Raw genomic sequence first — 17989 nt, forward strand, 5'->3', positions numbered from 1 at the left:
CTTGAGAAGAACCCTAATCAACTGTGTGTGTGTTTGCGTGTGTGTGTGCACACAGCCACCTCTCTCAGAGGACTCAAGTTTAACGAGATATCAAAATATTTCATTTGCAAGACTTGGCTGCTGTACAGCACTTAGCAAAGCAAAGCCAGTTTTCCTAGTTGAGATTGGTCAACACCAGGTTCATTTGTCTAGCATTTCACAAAATATTTTCCCACATTTGTCCAACTGTAGTTTGAAGGCTATAACTGACAATATAAATGCGCCCTAAGGTGGAAAGTCCGACCCCATTTCCCTGAGTGATCTCCAGGGTTGGCCATTACCATGCAGATACCCAGAGTCTAGGGATCTCCACAGATCTGCTAATTATTCCCCAGACTTTTCCACCAGCAATAAAAATCCCATTTGTTGCAGTTTGTTTGCAGAACAGCCCCCATTTCCACAGTGGTGGTATTAATTAGCAAAAACCTGTGAAAATGACCAGAGTTTATATGCTTAAAGGCGAGGGACGAAAGGACCCTGAATTACCTCTAAATATTCCTATGAATTTCCCTATAGGAACCAGGGGCTAAAACTCACTTGTCTTAGATACTGTGAGTTTTAACACTTGTAGCTCTAAGTGGGAATTAGCTGGGGTCTCACATCCCAACTAGAGTAATGACGTGGACAAATCCTGAATGCAAAAAGATGGTAAGTTTCTCACATAATCAATCACCATTTCCTGATGGCCTAGTGGCACATCACACTGGGGCTGAAAAGAACCTGGGTGCATCCTACTTGGAAGGAAGCCCCCACACACTTAGTGGGGAACTGCTGAAACAAACCATCTCTCCAGGATTCTAAGACATAGTCCAGATGATGATATTGGGGGGTGAGGATTAGAGAGCCAAGGAAGGGTGTCCCAGCTAGTCTAGAAAGACACAGCAAGTTTAACCACAGAGAAATCTGATATACACACCCGGGGAGAGAGAGTAGAAAATTTTTCATCAATGTTTTCATCTAGTCTTTGTTTTAGAGCAGTATTGGAGGTTTTTGTCTGTTTGTTTGTTTGTGTTTGTGTTAGTTTACAAGTTGAGTGGCCTTCTAACAAGATATCCATAAGGAGAAAATGATCTGTCCTAATCTAAAACCCAGGACTTAATTGCTTTGTAAACAAGTAAGAGTCTAGCTCTACTTCTAAAGGGTTAAACAAATGGATAAAGGGTAATAAATCTTCCCTCTTCATGTTCAATGAGTGTTTCAGAATATTTTACTCCCTAATTTCTACCCTGAGCCAACAATCACTGCTGACTTTAGCTAAGAATTCTATTTTTTAATTTTTTTATAGTTTCAATGTGAGTTTCCCATGCAGTTTTTATTAACTCTGTTTCACTGCAAGGCCTTGCAAGCAAAAATGGCTCTTATTTTTATTTGGAGAAATCTATTTCGGTGACAATCTAGCCTCAGGGTAGCTATATGTCAATCTCTTTGCTTTTTTTCCTGTTGAAACAAGCATGGGAAAGTTTCAAGACAAATGCCACACAGGGCAGGGCTGAAGGAAGCAGCATACCAACCCTCATCTGTGACCAGCTCAATATCAGAAAGTGAAAAAGCAAGTGAGTGAAGGCAAAGTCCTGCTGAATAAGGTGGAAGAAAACTCCTGTATGTCTAGCAACTTTTACTCCCAACAGATGGAAGGACTTAACTTCGCACCACATATCAGCTTTCCCCAGAGATGACATTATTTGGGATTATGCTGGAAAGGCGGAAGTGTAATATGTACAATGAGAAGCATACTGTCTTAAAAAAGGAATGGGAGCTAGGTACCTGGTGTTCCAGGACTGCAACCTCAGGACTTCCAGAACTTTCTTCCCTATAACCCCACTGGAGATAAAGCAGGTCCTTCAGACCAGAAGGTCTAAAGTGGGGATGATTGGCAATCGGATCCCAGAACCTTATTCTAACAAAATGGTGACATGGCAGAAAGATGGGTCCTCCTCATACCATGAGGCCAATTGTCCAGCCACACATGAGCTTGTGGCTGATGATTGACTTAAAAATAAATACTACAGAGCAGGGAGGAAGAGCATGAGAAGAAGATTACCATTAAATAGGGACGAGAGGTGCGTGGGAATGGGAGAGAGAAGGGGAATTGCACAGAAGATGGTAGGAGACCCTCGCTGTTATGCAAAATTACACATAAGATGGTGTGAGGGGGAAGAAAAAAGAGAGAGAGAGAAATGTGTCACAGTAGATTGGGTAGAAAGAGGGGAGGGGAGAGGAGGGGGGGACAGAAGGGTAGCACAATACAATAGACACTAGTATGGCCCTATGTATAAACGTGGCTGTATAACCAATGTGATCTTGCAATCTGTACACGTGGAAAAATAAGATTAAGATTACGTACCCCATTTTAATCAAATGTATGATATGTCAAGATCATTGTAATGTTTTGAGCAACTAATAAAAAAATTTAAAAAAAATAAATTCTAAAAACAAAAGGAAAAATATTTAATAGGGAGGAGGAGAGGGATGAATATCTTTGAGTGAGCCTGGCATTGTCACAGATCTTTATATTATTTCACTTAATCTTTCCACCAACTCTACCTAGGAAACTTTATTTTCCATATGAAGATGAAATTGGCAAGAAAATTAATTGCAAATAAGCAGCTGTATGACTTATTATATGCTCTTGTTATATGATACAATCAAAGAAAGATGAAGTTGGAAGGAACTCTAGAAACCATCTGGTTTTCACCCTCATTTTTCAGCTGATGGGTGACAGAAGAGGGACAAATCCAGCCCAACACCTTTTGTTACAAATAAAGTTTTATTGGAACACAGCCACACTTGTTCATTTATGTATTGTCTATGCCTTTGCATTACAAAGGCAGAGATTAGTTGCAATTAATATTACATGGCCCACAAAAAACCAAAAACATTTACTATCTGCTCCTTAACGGAAAATGTCTGCCAACCTAGTAGGGTGAATTTAAGAAGAACTGACATCTTAATGCCAAGTTTTCTAATCCACAAACATGGCATATTCTTCTATTTATTGGGTCTTCTCTTCCTGAATTGTTTTGTATTTTCAGTGTAAAAGTCTTCCACATCTTTTGTTAGAAACAAGTTTAAATGGGCCATACTTTTTGATGCTATTTTAATGGCATTTGTAATTCTGTTTTTCAAAAGTTTGCTTTTAATACACGAAGTCAATTGATTTTGTGAATCAACCTTGAGTACTGAAACCTTGCTTCTCACCACTAATATTATCATTACATATTAGTTCTACCAGCTTTTTTGTAGATTCCTTAGGTTTGTCTGCATAGATAAAAATGCTGTCCATTAGTAAAGAGTTGTATTATTTCTATCAATCTTTATGCCTGTTTTTTTTTTTTATCTTGTCTGTTGTATTTGTGTGACCTCCTGTACAATGGTAATAGGAATGGTACAGGTGACCATCTTTGTCTTTTCATGATCTTAGGGAGAAAACATTTCATGGTTGTGATTACATACAACACCAGTGTTGCTTTCTCCCTGGGTTTTAAAGTCTTTTATCCTTGTATTTCTTTATATATTTTGACAGACCAAATGAGTGGATGAAAAGTCTAAATAATATGAGACGGGAAATTTTACTATTGAGTCCTGTCACCTGTTCAAATTGACTAGAGTTGACTGGCTTCATAGGGAGAGGAGGAGATGGCTGATCAATTTAGAGAAACTCTAGGCATGTGGTTTAATTGGCCCTGAGCCCCCTTATCACCTAGCCCATCACCTCCTGCCCCAATCTAACTGTATTGCAGGGTCAGAGATTCAGAAACAAAGTAGAGAACAAGGGCTACCTTAAGTTAAGGCAATGAAGTCATGTTCTGGTCCAGCTTAAATTTAGGCCTTTAGGGAACTAGAGAAGAATAGTACTTCAAGTATCTGGAGCAAACAAACAAGAGAAGAGACAGCCTGAACTCCAAACTTCAAACCTAGACCAAGCAACAATTCCAACATGGCCTCAAACTGGGGCACAACACAACATTATGTAACCAGAAGGCTCCATTATTTATTCCATTGGCAAACATTTCCTTCTTGCTTTTGTATAAACAAGAGTGCAGAATTTCCTAGCAGTCGTATCTTCTCCAGGGCCAGCTATCATTACCCTGTTTGGTTCGGAAGGTTGACCTCATTGTTTCAACAGCTCCCTCCTCTCTCACACCAGACACTTTCTTTGGTGTATTGGCTCCATTTAGGGATAGAGTTTGGGTTAAACACTTCTGAATTAACAACAAGGTTTAGTTGTCCAAAGGAGCATCAACAACATGAAAGAATCCTTCCTGCCAGAGAACTGGGAGCTCAACTGTAGTCCTTAGCTTTTTACAAGAGATGGAAAGAAGCAAAGATACTTAAGGGCTTCACTCAGGTAGGGTTCAGCCTTAGTAAGACCATGTGAGTTTGAAAGAATGCAATATATTCCAGGGCTATTGTTGGATATAAAGAATTTTAATTTTCACAGACATTAAATCATTCCATGCACACACATAACCTATAAAAGAGATAAAGAGACACTATTGTATTCTCATCTTACAGACAAGGAAACTGAGGCACAGGGAAGGAATCAAGGTGACAAGGTTAATAAATGGTAGAGCCCATATTCAAATCCTGATGGACACACTGAGTACTATGTGGCTTCATTCATTACACCACACTACCTAAATATAGTTCCCAGAAACAAATAGGTGGAATATATTTGGACGGTGTCTTCCAGTTACCTGCCTTAGTGACACGTTCCTTTCACATGACAACAAATTGGCACTAAGCACCACCATGTCCTATATTACCTAAGAGATTCAGAGCTAAATATAACATAGATCCTGTTCTGTAGACCTGCACTACAAAATACATTCACTACCAGTTAATTAATATTAAACACAATATAACACTTATTTCCTCATCTACACTCATCACATTTCAAGTGCTAAATAATGACTGGCATATTGGGCAGTGTTGGTCTAGAACATTCCATTGTCATAGAAATTTCCATTAGATAGCTGTTCTCTCTTTGCTACTTAAAGTTTCCCTGGACCAGTGACATCAACATCACCTGGGGGCTCACTAGAAGTACAGAGTCTCAGGCCCTGCCTCAGACTTATTAGACCAGAATCTTTATTTTAACAAGATCCTCAGAAGATTCATGTGCACCTTTTAAAGAAACACTTCAGTCTAGAAATATTTTCTGCCCTTAATTTCTATTTTGTCAATAATCCCAACCACTTTTGTTTTTATTTTTTACACACACACACACGCACACCATTATTCCCATTCTCTGCTAGAGAATTCATTGATAACTAAAATAAATAGAATGCTTTCTCCCTAGAGGAATTGTCTGATAATAAATCATTTAAAGAACCAAATATATCTAAATTAAAAGAACAAGACAATATTGGAGTGATAGGCAGTAGGATTCTGTCCAATATCACCTCAAACGGCGTTATGGAAAGAGGCACTTTTTGCTTCTATAAGAAGCATCTGAGCAGAAAAACTTGGACAGAAGAGAATAGGGAAGATACCTGAGGCAGACTGTCAGAGCCATGTAGATGATTGTTGAGAGCCACAGCCGAAGGGGCCCCAGCAAACTTCCAGCTGATTGGCTCATCATGGCCCCAGCAAACTTCCAGCTGCCAGCTGATGATTGGCTCACAGCGCCCCAGCAAACTTCCAGCTACCAGCTGATTGGCTCCTCTGTAGTGATGCTCATTGGGCTGTTTCCCAGCCCTTTCAGACCATGGAGCTGCTCATTAGGGGACTCTTTTGGCTCCGCCCACACGACCCAGCTGATCGGCCTCAAGAGCAGGAGGAGTGGGGGGTTGAGAGGCTGTGGGAAGCGGGTGGTGGCAGTTGGGCTCTGAGGGAATTCCTGAAGAGCTGGTGTGGTGCTTAGCGTGTGTTCTAAAAATAAAGTTCATTTCTGCTTGATAAGTGGCTCTGAATTGTGCCCAGCCAGACTGCGGCAGATGATAGCCTTTGGTCTCTTCCAAGTCACCAGTTAACCTTAGACAAATTAAGGTTAAAACCCTCTGATTCCTAGATTCCCCACCTGTGAAATGAAGAAGACTGTGATGACCCTTTCTACACCTTAAACTCAGTGTTCCTGTGGGGCTGATGGGTAAAGAGAGCAAAGAAAGGAAGAACTAAACTTTTGGGGTGGGGTGTCATATTGGCAACAGAATGATTATTTCACTCACCTACAAGGGTATCTCACTATAAAGAACCTTCCTGAGCAGAAATCAGCATAGCATAGAGCATTGTGGATCCTGATTCCAAAGGGGTCAACTGAGGCTTATTGTACAATGTCTCTTCATGCTAGATTGACTGCATCAATGACCTCAATTCTCCATCCCTCTGTATCACACTCTCTGCCACGTGGCTCTGCAACTCCTCCCATTGAGTGGGATAGCCTTTTTCCTCTGCACTTTTCATTCTACCACAGAACTTAATGGTGCCCTTCTTGGACTCCCAGAATGGCCACATGACTATATAGCCAATAGGAAGAATATAAAATGACAGCATACAAGTCCCAAGCCTAGGCCTAAGGATTCCACTTGCTCTCTTGTGCCTCTCCCATCACCATGGCAACCTGCCTGCACTAGCCTCCTGAAGGATGAGAGACTCATAAAATAGAGCTGAGTGGTTACAATGGATGCAGTAAAGCCCATCCTAAATTAGCCAATGTTCATCTGACACCCAGACATATGTGTGATTCCAATCAAGATTAGTAGAGGTGACTTGCTTACCCACAGCTGACCCTAGATGCATGAGCATAAATGTTTAATTTTGTACGCTGTTCAGCTTTTACATTATTGACACACTACGCTATTGTGGTAGTAGGGAAAAGCTACACTCTCCTGTAAGAAAGCATCAGTGTGTTTCTAAATACTGTATAGAATAAGATTTGTGACAAAATCATCATCACAGAAGTTAAGTCCTTTTCATCCATTTTTAATTTAGCTCTTACAACTGCGCTATGACACAGCCTCTTAAACATAATGAAATTGGCATTCATAGAAGTTAAGTCACTTGCCCAGGATCACACAGCTTGCAAGTGAACCAGAATTGGAACCAGGTTGCCCAATTTCAACTCTGACTTGCATTTTTAAAACTCTGTGCTATCAAATAAACATCATATAATGACATGGAAAACCACTGACCTAACAACTCATCTTCTACCTCAGTTCTTGCCACAAAAAAATTGGGTGAGATTAAATATCTCATAGTTCCCTGTGCACCAATTTTTCTCAACTGTAACAAGGGGAGAATGTGTTTATTTGCAGTTTTCTTCTATTCCAACATTCCATTACACTATAAAATTATGAGTCTGATTTTCCAAATACCTCAACTCCTACCTAGAATGATTTAGGTATTTCAGATACAAACACACACATACATACATACACACATATACACACATATGCATTATACACATAACATTAACATATAATATGTATGTGTGTATTCAATAGGCCTTGGATACAGATCCAAGTCTATTGGACCCTAGGGTTCTGCTGGGTGTCCTTGAAGATCCTACTGGGGTCCAGCTTGAGGTTGGATGAACTAAAGTTGAAAACTCAAGATTCAACACAAGATCCAGATTGTTCTCCAGGGCTCAGAGTCAAAGGAGTTGGGTTGGTCTTACTACCTTCAGAATAGAAAATAGTACTTTTATGGCTTGTATCAAGCAAGGGAGAATAATGTCTCTGAAGACTCTGAGAAAAAAAAAATGGTACAAAAGCAGATATCAATAATAGCTAGTTGTTATTACAGCCAAAATTTAACTTTTTACTTTTTTGATTTAAAAATTGCACATACTTATGAAATTCCATGTGACATTTTGATATATGTACACATTGTACAGTGTCCAAATAGGGGAAACACATCTCTCCCCTCAAATGTTTATTACTCCTTTGTGGCCAAAACATTCAACATCATTTCTTATAGCATTTTTTAAATAATGCTGTATAAATCATTATCCGTAGTCACATTACTATTCTATAGAATACCAGAACTTATTTGTCATAACAGTATTAACTTAGTTCTCTTTTTTTAAAAAAAAACATATTTATTTTTTAGTTTTTTAGGTGAACACAATACCTTTATTTTATTTTTACATGGTGCTGAGGATCAAACCCAGTGCCTCATGCATGCCAGGCAAGCACGCTACCACTTGAGCCACAACCCAAGCCCCTTAACTTAGAACTCTTGAGCAACCTTTCTCCATCTATCCCTGCCTCCTACTCCCCACCCCATAACCATATTCTACTCTCATAAGATCAACTGCTACATGTGCATGAGATCATGCAGTACTTGCCTCTCTATTACCAGCTTATTTCACTTTTCATAATGCCCTCCAGTAACATCATGTCATTGAAAGTGCTATGTAGTCATGCTCTTCATGACTGTCTATACACTGTATTTTCTTTATCCAATCATGTGTCAACAGACACCTCAGTTGAATCCATATGTTGACTATTGTGAATCATTATTCACCATAAATATTGGATAAATATGCAATAAATATGGGAGTGCAAATGTCTCTCTGACATTCTGATTCATTTTCTTTGAAATATAGTAATGGGATTTCTGGATCTTAACAGTAGTTCTATTTTTAATTTTTTGAGAAATTTCTGTACTATTTTCCATAATGGCTACATGAATTTACATTTTCACCAAAGCTATGCAGAGGTTCCACATCTTTACCAATACTTACCTTTTGTCTTATTGATAATAGCCATTCTAACTGGGGCAAATGATGCCTCATCGTGTTTTTGATATGCATTTCCTTGATGATGAGTGATACTGGCACTTGTCCATTTGTATGCCTTCTTTTGAGAAATTTCTCTGCCTTTGGGAACTGTATAATTACCCAGGAATTGATGTTGAACTTAGCCATAAAACTTGTTTTACCAATGAAATTTGCATGTATGCAAGGGAAGGACAGAACTTGGATTGTTAAATGCTTTGGCTCAATTCTCTCCTGACATCTACCACAGAAAAACCACTGCTGTTTCAGCTTCACATAAGTGCAGCAGACCTGAACCTGTCAGATGAGAACAGGGTTGCTATAGTTAACCTATGGACCTTCAAGGGAGAAAAAGATATTTATGATTATAAGCCACTGAAATTAGGAGGAAGCTATTTGTTACACAGCAATACTGCAGTAAAAAGTGACTGATGAAGATATGTTCTGTATCTCCATTTTCACATGAGGAAGTTCGAGTACAGAGGAATTAAGTGACTTAACTAAGCTCACACAGATAAATTTATGGAGATGTTGGAATTTAAACCAAGCAATAAAACTCTAAAGCATTCTCCTTAGCTCCTGCTTTATATTGCATATACAGTGTTTGAGATAAACATTGTTTTCATTCCATGTAAAATGTTAACAGAGCTTTGAAGCCCACCACAAACCAAGATTCAATTGTATTTCATAATCCTTTTTTAGCATTCTTAAATGGTAATGCCTAGGAATGGGCCAACATTTAACATATGCCTATTGTGAGCATTATAACCAAAGAAATTACACCAAAATGTCCAATTATATCACTGACTCAGGAAATATGCACAGTTTCCATTTCCAAAAGATAGTGAGTTATCATTGAAAAAATACCTGGTTTTCTTATCAATGGAAAACTCAGGGCAACTTGAACTGCAAGAGAGATGAGGAACACGTTAGAAAAGGCATATCTCTAAGCCTTTGTGTGTTAAGAGAAAGATATATGTGCAGGAACTATGACTTGCATTTAATTAATCTTTTCAATAAGTATTTTTTAAATTTTCTAATATAGTTATCAAGAAATCTTTCCCCTTGCTTTTCTACATTATAAGCAACCTTTTGCTACATGACACTCAAATGTGCACAATTAAGTCAAATGATTTATCGGAACACTCTCAGCTCCCTGCTTTTTCTTTGCATTTACTGAATTTCAACTATGAGAAATTCTTGAACCTTTCTGGGGAATTTCAAGACCCAAACAGAACTTCCATGCACACCCTTCCTCAGGACAACTCCATCCATCATCCCTTGCCACTGTGGCTGCTTTCACAGCCCTTAGAGAAGATAAACTTGTGACCCAGGCTGGGAAGTTAGAACTGATTCACGCTGTGCAGTTGAGCAGTATAAAAGGCATCTGGTACTTTAATTTATTCCTTAAACTTCCCACTGCCCTTACCAGAAGCTTATTGCCATGGTCCTCGGGGCTCTTTCAACTCAAACCATTTATACACCTCGCTAGAGATGCATAACTATAAAAGTTCCAAACCATTAGTCTAGATTCTTTCCAGACCCCTTCAGAAGGTCTGCCCTGAAGACAGTGACATGCAGTAAACGACCTCAAAGGAAACATGCCACAAAATACTTACTGGAAAGATGACCTAGGAAGGAAGAGGCAGTAACAAAGAAAGGCATTTTAAAGATTCTGCCTCTAATTATCTGAAATGAATTTTACCTCTCTTAGCCTATGTACAACATGAACAAAATGATAATAATAATAATATTGTCCCCCTCACCTGCATGCTGGATGAACAACTTGTTCTTTTGTGACTCTCCCAAGGATCTGTCCTCAGCAACTTTCAAAAGGCAACTGAAAAGGTAACAATGCATATTTAGAGCTATGAAACAAAATAAAATGCCTCCTGGTTTTACATACTCGTTATGAGGTCTGCCCTGTTCAATGCATGATGGGAAAGGCACAATCCTAATGGCACCATCATCCCTTACTTGAGGGTGCTCACAAAGCTGGTATTCATTCTGCAAATAACTGTGAATAGCAAGTTCACCATGTGTCCCAGTCCCTAAGAAAGAGTACCAGGGCAAAACCATCAATTATCTTTATTTCAAGGACTTCAGGGGAGAGAAGACTGACATAAAATCAATTTGCATTAAAAACAGGAAAGTGACATATGCCTAAGAGAGGCCCAGATGATGAACAACAAGAGGTTAAGAAGAAAAAGAGAATACTCAAAATTAAGAAAGAATGACCTGAGGAGGAAACTCTCCACTGAGAAAGTTTTGGAAGTGGGTCTTAAAAGACAGAATTTGGAAAAGGGGAGACTGATCAAATCATGTGCATGTATGAATATGGCATAATGAACCCCACTATTATGAATAATTATAATGCATCAATAAAATTTTTTTAAAAAGTAAAAGGGAAAAGAAAACAGGATTTGGACTTGCACAAGTGAAGAGAAGGCATTTTAAAAACAGAAGAGAATTCTATTCAAATGAGCAAAGATAAAAAGCGGAGAAACAAAGGACAAAAAGTAGGGAAGCAAAAGGCATACAGTTCATACAGTCCCCAACTTAGAATGATTTACTGAAAATTTGTTCAACTTCAAAACTGTGAAAAACCAATACATATCCAATAGAAACCGATGCTTCAATTTTGAAATTTTGATGCTTTCCTGGGCCAAAAATATGTGGTAGGTGATGTTGGGCATCAGTGGTAAGCTGTCAGTCACACAGTGACAAGGGTAAATAACTGACACTCTACAGTACACTGTGTTGCTAAGGAGAGGTGGACGGTAATTTAGGGATATTCAATACATTTTTGGCTCACTACACTTTCAACTGAACAGTGCATTTACTAGGGAAGTGAGTCTATTGTAAATCATGAAGCATCTCTATACGGAGTTTACAGTTTAGCTTGACTCAACTGCAGAAGAAATAGTTGGCTCTAATGGAACATTAAGATGGGAAAAGTAAATTGGGAATAAATTTCTGGTATCCATTACTATGAGGCAGGAAGCTGGGATTTATTTAAAATCTATTCTGCTGAGCTCTGGGTGTTGTGGAGACAGAACGGGCGATGATCCAGGACACTCTCCTGGTGTGACGAGAACAGCCTGCTTTTATCTAGTTGACATATTAGAGTTTCTGGGCAAGATTTAATTTGGGGACCAAATATGAAACCACGGCTGTCAGCAAAGAGAAGCTTTGCAAGATTTTTTTTTTTTTTTTAAGAGGGCCAGTTGAGTCAGAAGATCAGGTGCCAAAAGATGAATCTAGTAGCAGCACTATAAGATGAATTAGAGGGAGCAGAGAATAAACTTGAGAAGCTGAGAGGTCATTGCAACATCCCCAGAGAGGTACTGGGCAGCCAAAATTCAAGCACAGAGCTTTGGGGAAAGACTGGGCAGTTATAAGCACTACAAAGGGTAGAAACGTGGAATACAGACAGGACATGATGATTTAAGCCTGGGAGATGAGATACTGTTGCTGGAAATAAAGGACACAAGAATGTAGGACAAGTTTGGACATTGAAAAGCCAACTTCAGATTGGGAAATATTAAGTTTGAGGTTCTGGCAAGATTTTCAAATTTCTTTATGGAAACATCTCGAAGGAAGTTGGAAAAAACTCACTGGTAAAATATACATAAGAAATGAGCACATTAAACAGCTCATTTTACATAGGAGAGTCATTTTTAATAAATGTGAAAGTACATGGCCTGCCGGACTCTACTTTCCATTTACTTCTGTTTTTCCTTCCTGACCCCCAATGCGACAGGTACACAAGATTGTTTTTTCTAGGCCTCTGTTCCTCCTCTTCATTACTTACAAATTTCGTTTGCTACCAACTCGAAAAGTCTACTATCCATATTTTTTAATCTCTAGTCCCATTCTGTCACTACTCATCCCACAACCCCATAGTTCCAATCACCTGCTGGAGATGGTGCCTGACTTGGTCAAGCCAATGTAACCCAACTCATTGTCTTCTCCCTCTTTTATCTAACACTTTCTCTAATGTCTCTTTGTACAGAGACTTTAAGCTATAGTTCCTTAGACCTTCCTTCATGCATGACGCACTCATACTTTTTCTAGCAAATTGTTCCCCTTCTCAAAATCTCTAGAGCTACACATGTGGACAGAATAAAAAACAGATTCTCATCCCAGATTTCAAGACCATCCATGAAGGAGCTCCATGCGTCCACCCAATATTACCTTTCTAACCACAATTCCCATAGGCTCCCTGACCCATCCTTGCTCCAAGGCCCCCAAGCATGTCCTCCGTTATTCCTTTCTGCCTTCTCAAGCACACTGGTATTCCATCCTCTGCTAGGAAATATTCCTTCACAGGCCTTCCCCCATCTAACCAGGACCCATTCTCTAAAACGTAGCAAAATTCCCACCTTCTCCTGAAACTCTTCCTTACCCATTCCAGACTAAAGGTAGTACTTTCTTGTTTTATTCAGCTTTTTCATCTCTGTGACCAAAAGACTTGATGAGAACAACATAGAGGAGGAAAAGCTTATTGCTCACAGTTTCGGAGGTCTTAGTCCATAGGTGGCCAATTCCATTGCTCTGGGCCTGAGGGGAGGCCAATGGGTGGAAGGGCGTGGAAGAAGAAAGCAGCTCAGGACTGGCAACAGGAAGCAGAGAGAGATCTGCTCACCAGGGACAAAATATAAACCCCAAAGGCACGCCCCTAGTGACCTACCTCCTTCAGCCACACCCGACCTACCTACACTTACCCAGTTAATCCAGTTATGTGGATTAATGCAGTGATTAGTGATTGATAACCCAATCATTTCACCTCCAAACTTTCTTTCATCGTCTCACACATAAACTTTTGGGGGACACCTCATACCTAAATCATAGCATATCTTCACTCTCATTAAATGAACAGATAATGTTTTCATACCTATTTCCTCATGTGTGGGTATAGGCATTATGACGATACCTACATCATAGGATTTTTTTAAAGATGGAATAAGTGCTCAATGAATCATTCTTACAATAACTATTACATGTTAGACATCAGACAAGGCATTCAAGATAGAAGTAGGAATAAGATACAGTCCCTGACATCAAGGAATAATAGGGAGCAAATCCAATGGGAAGAACACATAAGTGAACTGACTGACCACTGCAATTCATAGAAAGAGTGTTCAATCCACTGGACTGGGGGAGAGGCAAGTGACAGGACCATTCTTTGCTACCCTGTCTAATTGCATTTTCGAGGATATCAGGTATGACTTCTACATGAGCCCTGGACAAAGTAGGAATTCTCTAATATTTTATTTAATAACTCTTTGTAAAGTGTATCTTATTCCTCACTTTTGTGCCCTTTACTTCTGCCAGGATACCATCTACTAAATAATTTTATTTTCATAGAATAAACATTTTTATTCTAAGAGTTGCAAAGTTTTACTCATCTGACTATGCTTCAAGACAAGAGTAATATTATTAATAATCCAGTATGTAACAACTTCCACTGATAGGTCCTTATCCTTATGTGTTTACATGCACACACACACACACACACACACACATACACACACACCTCTAATTGCTCAACTGTCATGTATTCAGAGACATTAAAAAAATGTACTGCATCTAGAGCCAAAAATGCAAAACAGAAATTCTAGTCTCAGATCCACCACTAGCACAGGATCCTGCATGTTAATTATCCTTGTCAAGCCTCAGTCTACTTATCTATAAAATGTGTACACCAGATTGCAGATCCTGGTCCTATTGATTTCAAGGCTCCCATCTAGGGAGATTTGTTAAAATGTATATTCCATCTGCACCTCCTAGATCAGAACTTTCATGGGAGGAACCTGGGAATCTGTACCTCAAATAAGCACTTCAAGTGATTAGGACAATCAGCCAAGTTTGAGAACTCCTTTCCCAGTTCTCATATCAAAGGACCTGCTTTGGAGATCCCTATACAGCCTGGATGTGAAACAGAGAAAATGCTATGGCTCAAACAGGGAAGTGGGAATGACAGTCTGCCCTTTCCCCTCCCTTGTGCTCAGAAACACACTCACTTTTCACTTCCCAATTGCAGTTTCTGATCAATATAAATGTCTCAACCATGTGTAATTCTTTCACAATGATGGCTAAGAGAAAAGAAAACACTTTGATTATTTTGATACCTCTTAAAGGCTTAAAGCCAGCTTTCAACATGTGACACAAAATCTCCTTCATCAGATAATATTGTTGCAGTTGCTGAATTCGGGTTGAATCAGATGCATATCTTCAATTGTTTCACTTACTCAACTGTGTTATTTTTAAATCTTATTCCATCCTCCCTGTTTATAGAAAGATACATTTAAGGAATTATACTCAGCTTTACTGGCTTTGATGGAGCCTCTTCTATAAAATGCCACTTTGCTAGGGCTTTCACTCAACTGACTTAAGAGGAAAATTCTTCCCACCCTCCCAGGGGAGCTCCAGGGCTTTGCTTTGCAAACTCCAGCATAGGAGTTTTTCTGGATGAGCAGAACTTCCTGCGAGAGCTTCAAAGTCAAAAAGTTTCCAAACTCCAAACTAAATTGAGGAATATGTATATGCTCATTAAATACAATCATACCCTACCCCCCATATCATGCAATCATCCAATCCAAATCCTGTAGGAAACTAACTTTTAAGAAATAGAGATGTTGTTCCTTCTCAGGTTGTGGTACTAGAAACTTGATCCCAAGGAGCCCCATTTTCTATTGAAGGGTTCTCAGTTTGTAGAATTTGACTAACTGCCTGGTTCCAGCTTTTGCTAGTTACATTTGATTTAACAAAGTACTTATGCTTTTTGTATCTCAATTTCCCCCATGTGCAAAAAAAATAACAATGCCAAAATAATAGTGCCTACCTTAAGATGTTGGCTATGCGATTGTACTCATTCATTTGAAGGCCACATCATTGTTCTCTCTCCCATAGTCTGAGGGACACCACAGGCTGAGTCCCATGTGCTCCATTTCAAATTGCCATGTGAAGTCATCTTAGTAACTCTAGCACACCAACTAAATCAGAGCATCATTGCTTCAGCTCACCTCCTACTGCCACCATCCTGGAGATGAAAGATGTACAAGTCAACCTTAGTTGACCTCCCTTGCCGGCATCCAGTAGACAACCAACAAATATTTGGGTATTTAAAATCTTCCTTCCCATATCTCCCCGCTAACACACTCAGCCTGTAGCAATGGTCATCTAAAAAATTAGCAATCTCTATAAGAGTGGCCTTCCAAAGGGGTAAAAAAGTAGAGAGAACAAAGAGAAGTTCTGGCGGGGTTGGGAATGCTTTGCCATGAATAGCCAGGGATTGTTATATCCATTGGAAGGGAGGACGTGAGTAGAGGTGATAGACATTTAAATGGAATTCCATCTGTTCTTCAAAATTTAAGCCTTTATTTGATGTGGATGAGAAAGTATAGAACCCTGAGTCATGTCTAGGGAAATGACAGGAGAAGTATCCAAGACTCTAGATGAGTTACTTGGCAAACAAGACTGACAGTCAAATGGTCAGGCGTGTTCAAACAGTTTCTCCACCAGAAAAGCTTGAATAACATCAGCACATTGGCCTTAGGCCCTCTCGAGCTCATTTCCTACTGAGCAAGATGGCTCTGCATTCAGCCAGGCCAATGCAAAACCAAAATCAAGCAGAAATTCAACTGATGGCCAAGTTTCCAGAAAGGGGGGTGGGGGGAACTTATCACTAAAGTGACAAAACCTAAAATGTCGCTGATTTAAAATACGGGATTCTGAGAGTAGATGATTCTTACTAAAATTAGACTTGAAAGATGCTCTTGATTGACTTCAGAGTCATGCATAATGAAGCTAAGGATAAAAATTACTTTCCCTCAAGAGTTAAAAAATAGAAAATCACCACTAGTGAAACATAATGTTCAAAATACATGGCAGAGAGTTGGCTCTTTATGAAGTTTTTATTACATCCTGTTCACTGGAACACTAAAAACTCAGCCCGTTCCCAGAACCTATTATCATAGTTAGAATTCTGATATTTAGAAGAAATAGAATGAACTTTCAATATTTAATTCATATCTGAGGGGAGGGGACTCAGAACAAACAATTCTTCTCAGGAAAAATAATATGAATTATTCAGAAGAAAAGTCCCCATAATAGTTTAATCATCTCTGTTTCCACAAATTTGTAACTGATAGAGCTTCAGGAAATAAAACAGTTACACCCATACTAGCTCTAACTGAAGGCCCCACGGCATTCTGGGAGTGGTTTCTTCTTATCAGTGTTACTGTAAGGGACACAATAGCTGCTAGGTAATATCAACCATTGGGAGATCAACTGAATTGCCAATTCTCTACCACAACATAGTGGTTCAATTAATGTAAAACTCTCCAATATAGTATCTTCTATTTTTTAAGGATATAAAAAGGAGATGGCTTCTAGACTTCAGAATATCCCAATAAGAAAGTGGTGTCTTTTGGTTTTTTACTTTTTGGTACTAGGTATTATACATGGCTAAGCATATGCTCTACCACTGAACTACACCCTCAGCCCCATAGTTTTCTTATTCATCAAGATGTATGGGGAGTGAAGAAAATGACCTAGGAATGAATATTTACTTATACAGAGTTCCTTTATTGAATACATGCCTATTTTTAAGTCTGATCTCTGTTCTAGACAAAAACACATCTGACTATGTCTGACCCTCATTTCTGTTCTCTTTCTACATGTTACTTGTAGCCACCACAGTCAGTAGGGCTATGCTGCCCCAAGAAAGCCATGTATATGTCCTTAGTTTGGCTAAAACAGAAACAATTGGCACATGGAAAAAGAAGGTAACCAGCACAAAATTTTTCAGGTAATAAAGGGCCACAGATATCTAGAGGATGTGCTACTTACAAGAGAGGAAAAGTAAACCGGACTGTAGATTTGGGAAAGAGCAAGGAGGAGAAATGGTTAAAGGAACTGAGATTGGCCCCCCAGGGTGGTTGAGTAATATATGGAGTGTTATTAGATCAAAGTTCTCCATCTCCAAGGAGAAAACAACCAAAAATTGGCTTTAAGTCAGTCCAGAAAGATGTCAGCTTAGCTTTTAGGATAAATTCTTGATGTATAAGTTGATGTGTATCATATTAGGTTACAAAGAGAAGTCTGGTGATCTCCCTCCCAGGAGATGCATGAGACAGGAAAAGTCCAGCAATGCGCATGACCACTTCAAGTGTCCAATTCACCCAGGGCCAGGGGAACACTAGAAGACTTCCTACAGTCATT

At 39.2% G+C, this 17989-nt stretch overlaps 1 long non-coding RNA gene across 1 annotated transcript in view; it reads left to right on the plus strand.

Moving 5' to 3' along the window:
* Positions 1-17989, plus strand: part of LOC124085309 (uncharacterized) — a 50612-nt gene that overhangs the window by 20683 nt on the left and 11940 nt on the right. The window lies entirely within an intron of this gene.

This window comes from Marmota monax, unplaced genomic scaffold, assembly GCF_021218885.2.
Source record: "Marmota monax isolate L192 unplaced genomic scaffold, Marmota_monax_Labrador192_F-V1.1 WCK01_AAM20220418_F8-fsc00014, whole genome shotgun sequence".
Classification (NCBI taxonomy): domain Eukaryota; kingdom Metazoa; phylum Chordata; class Mammalia; order Rodentia; family Sciuridae; genus Marmota; species Marmota monax.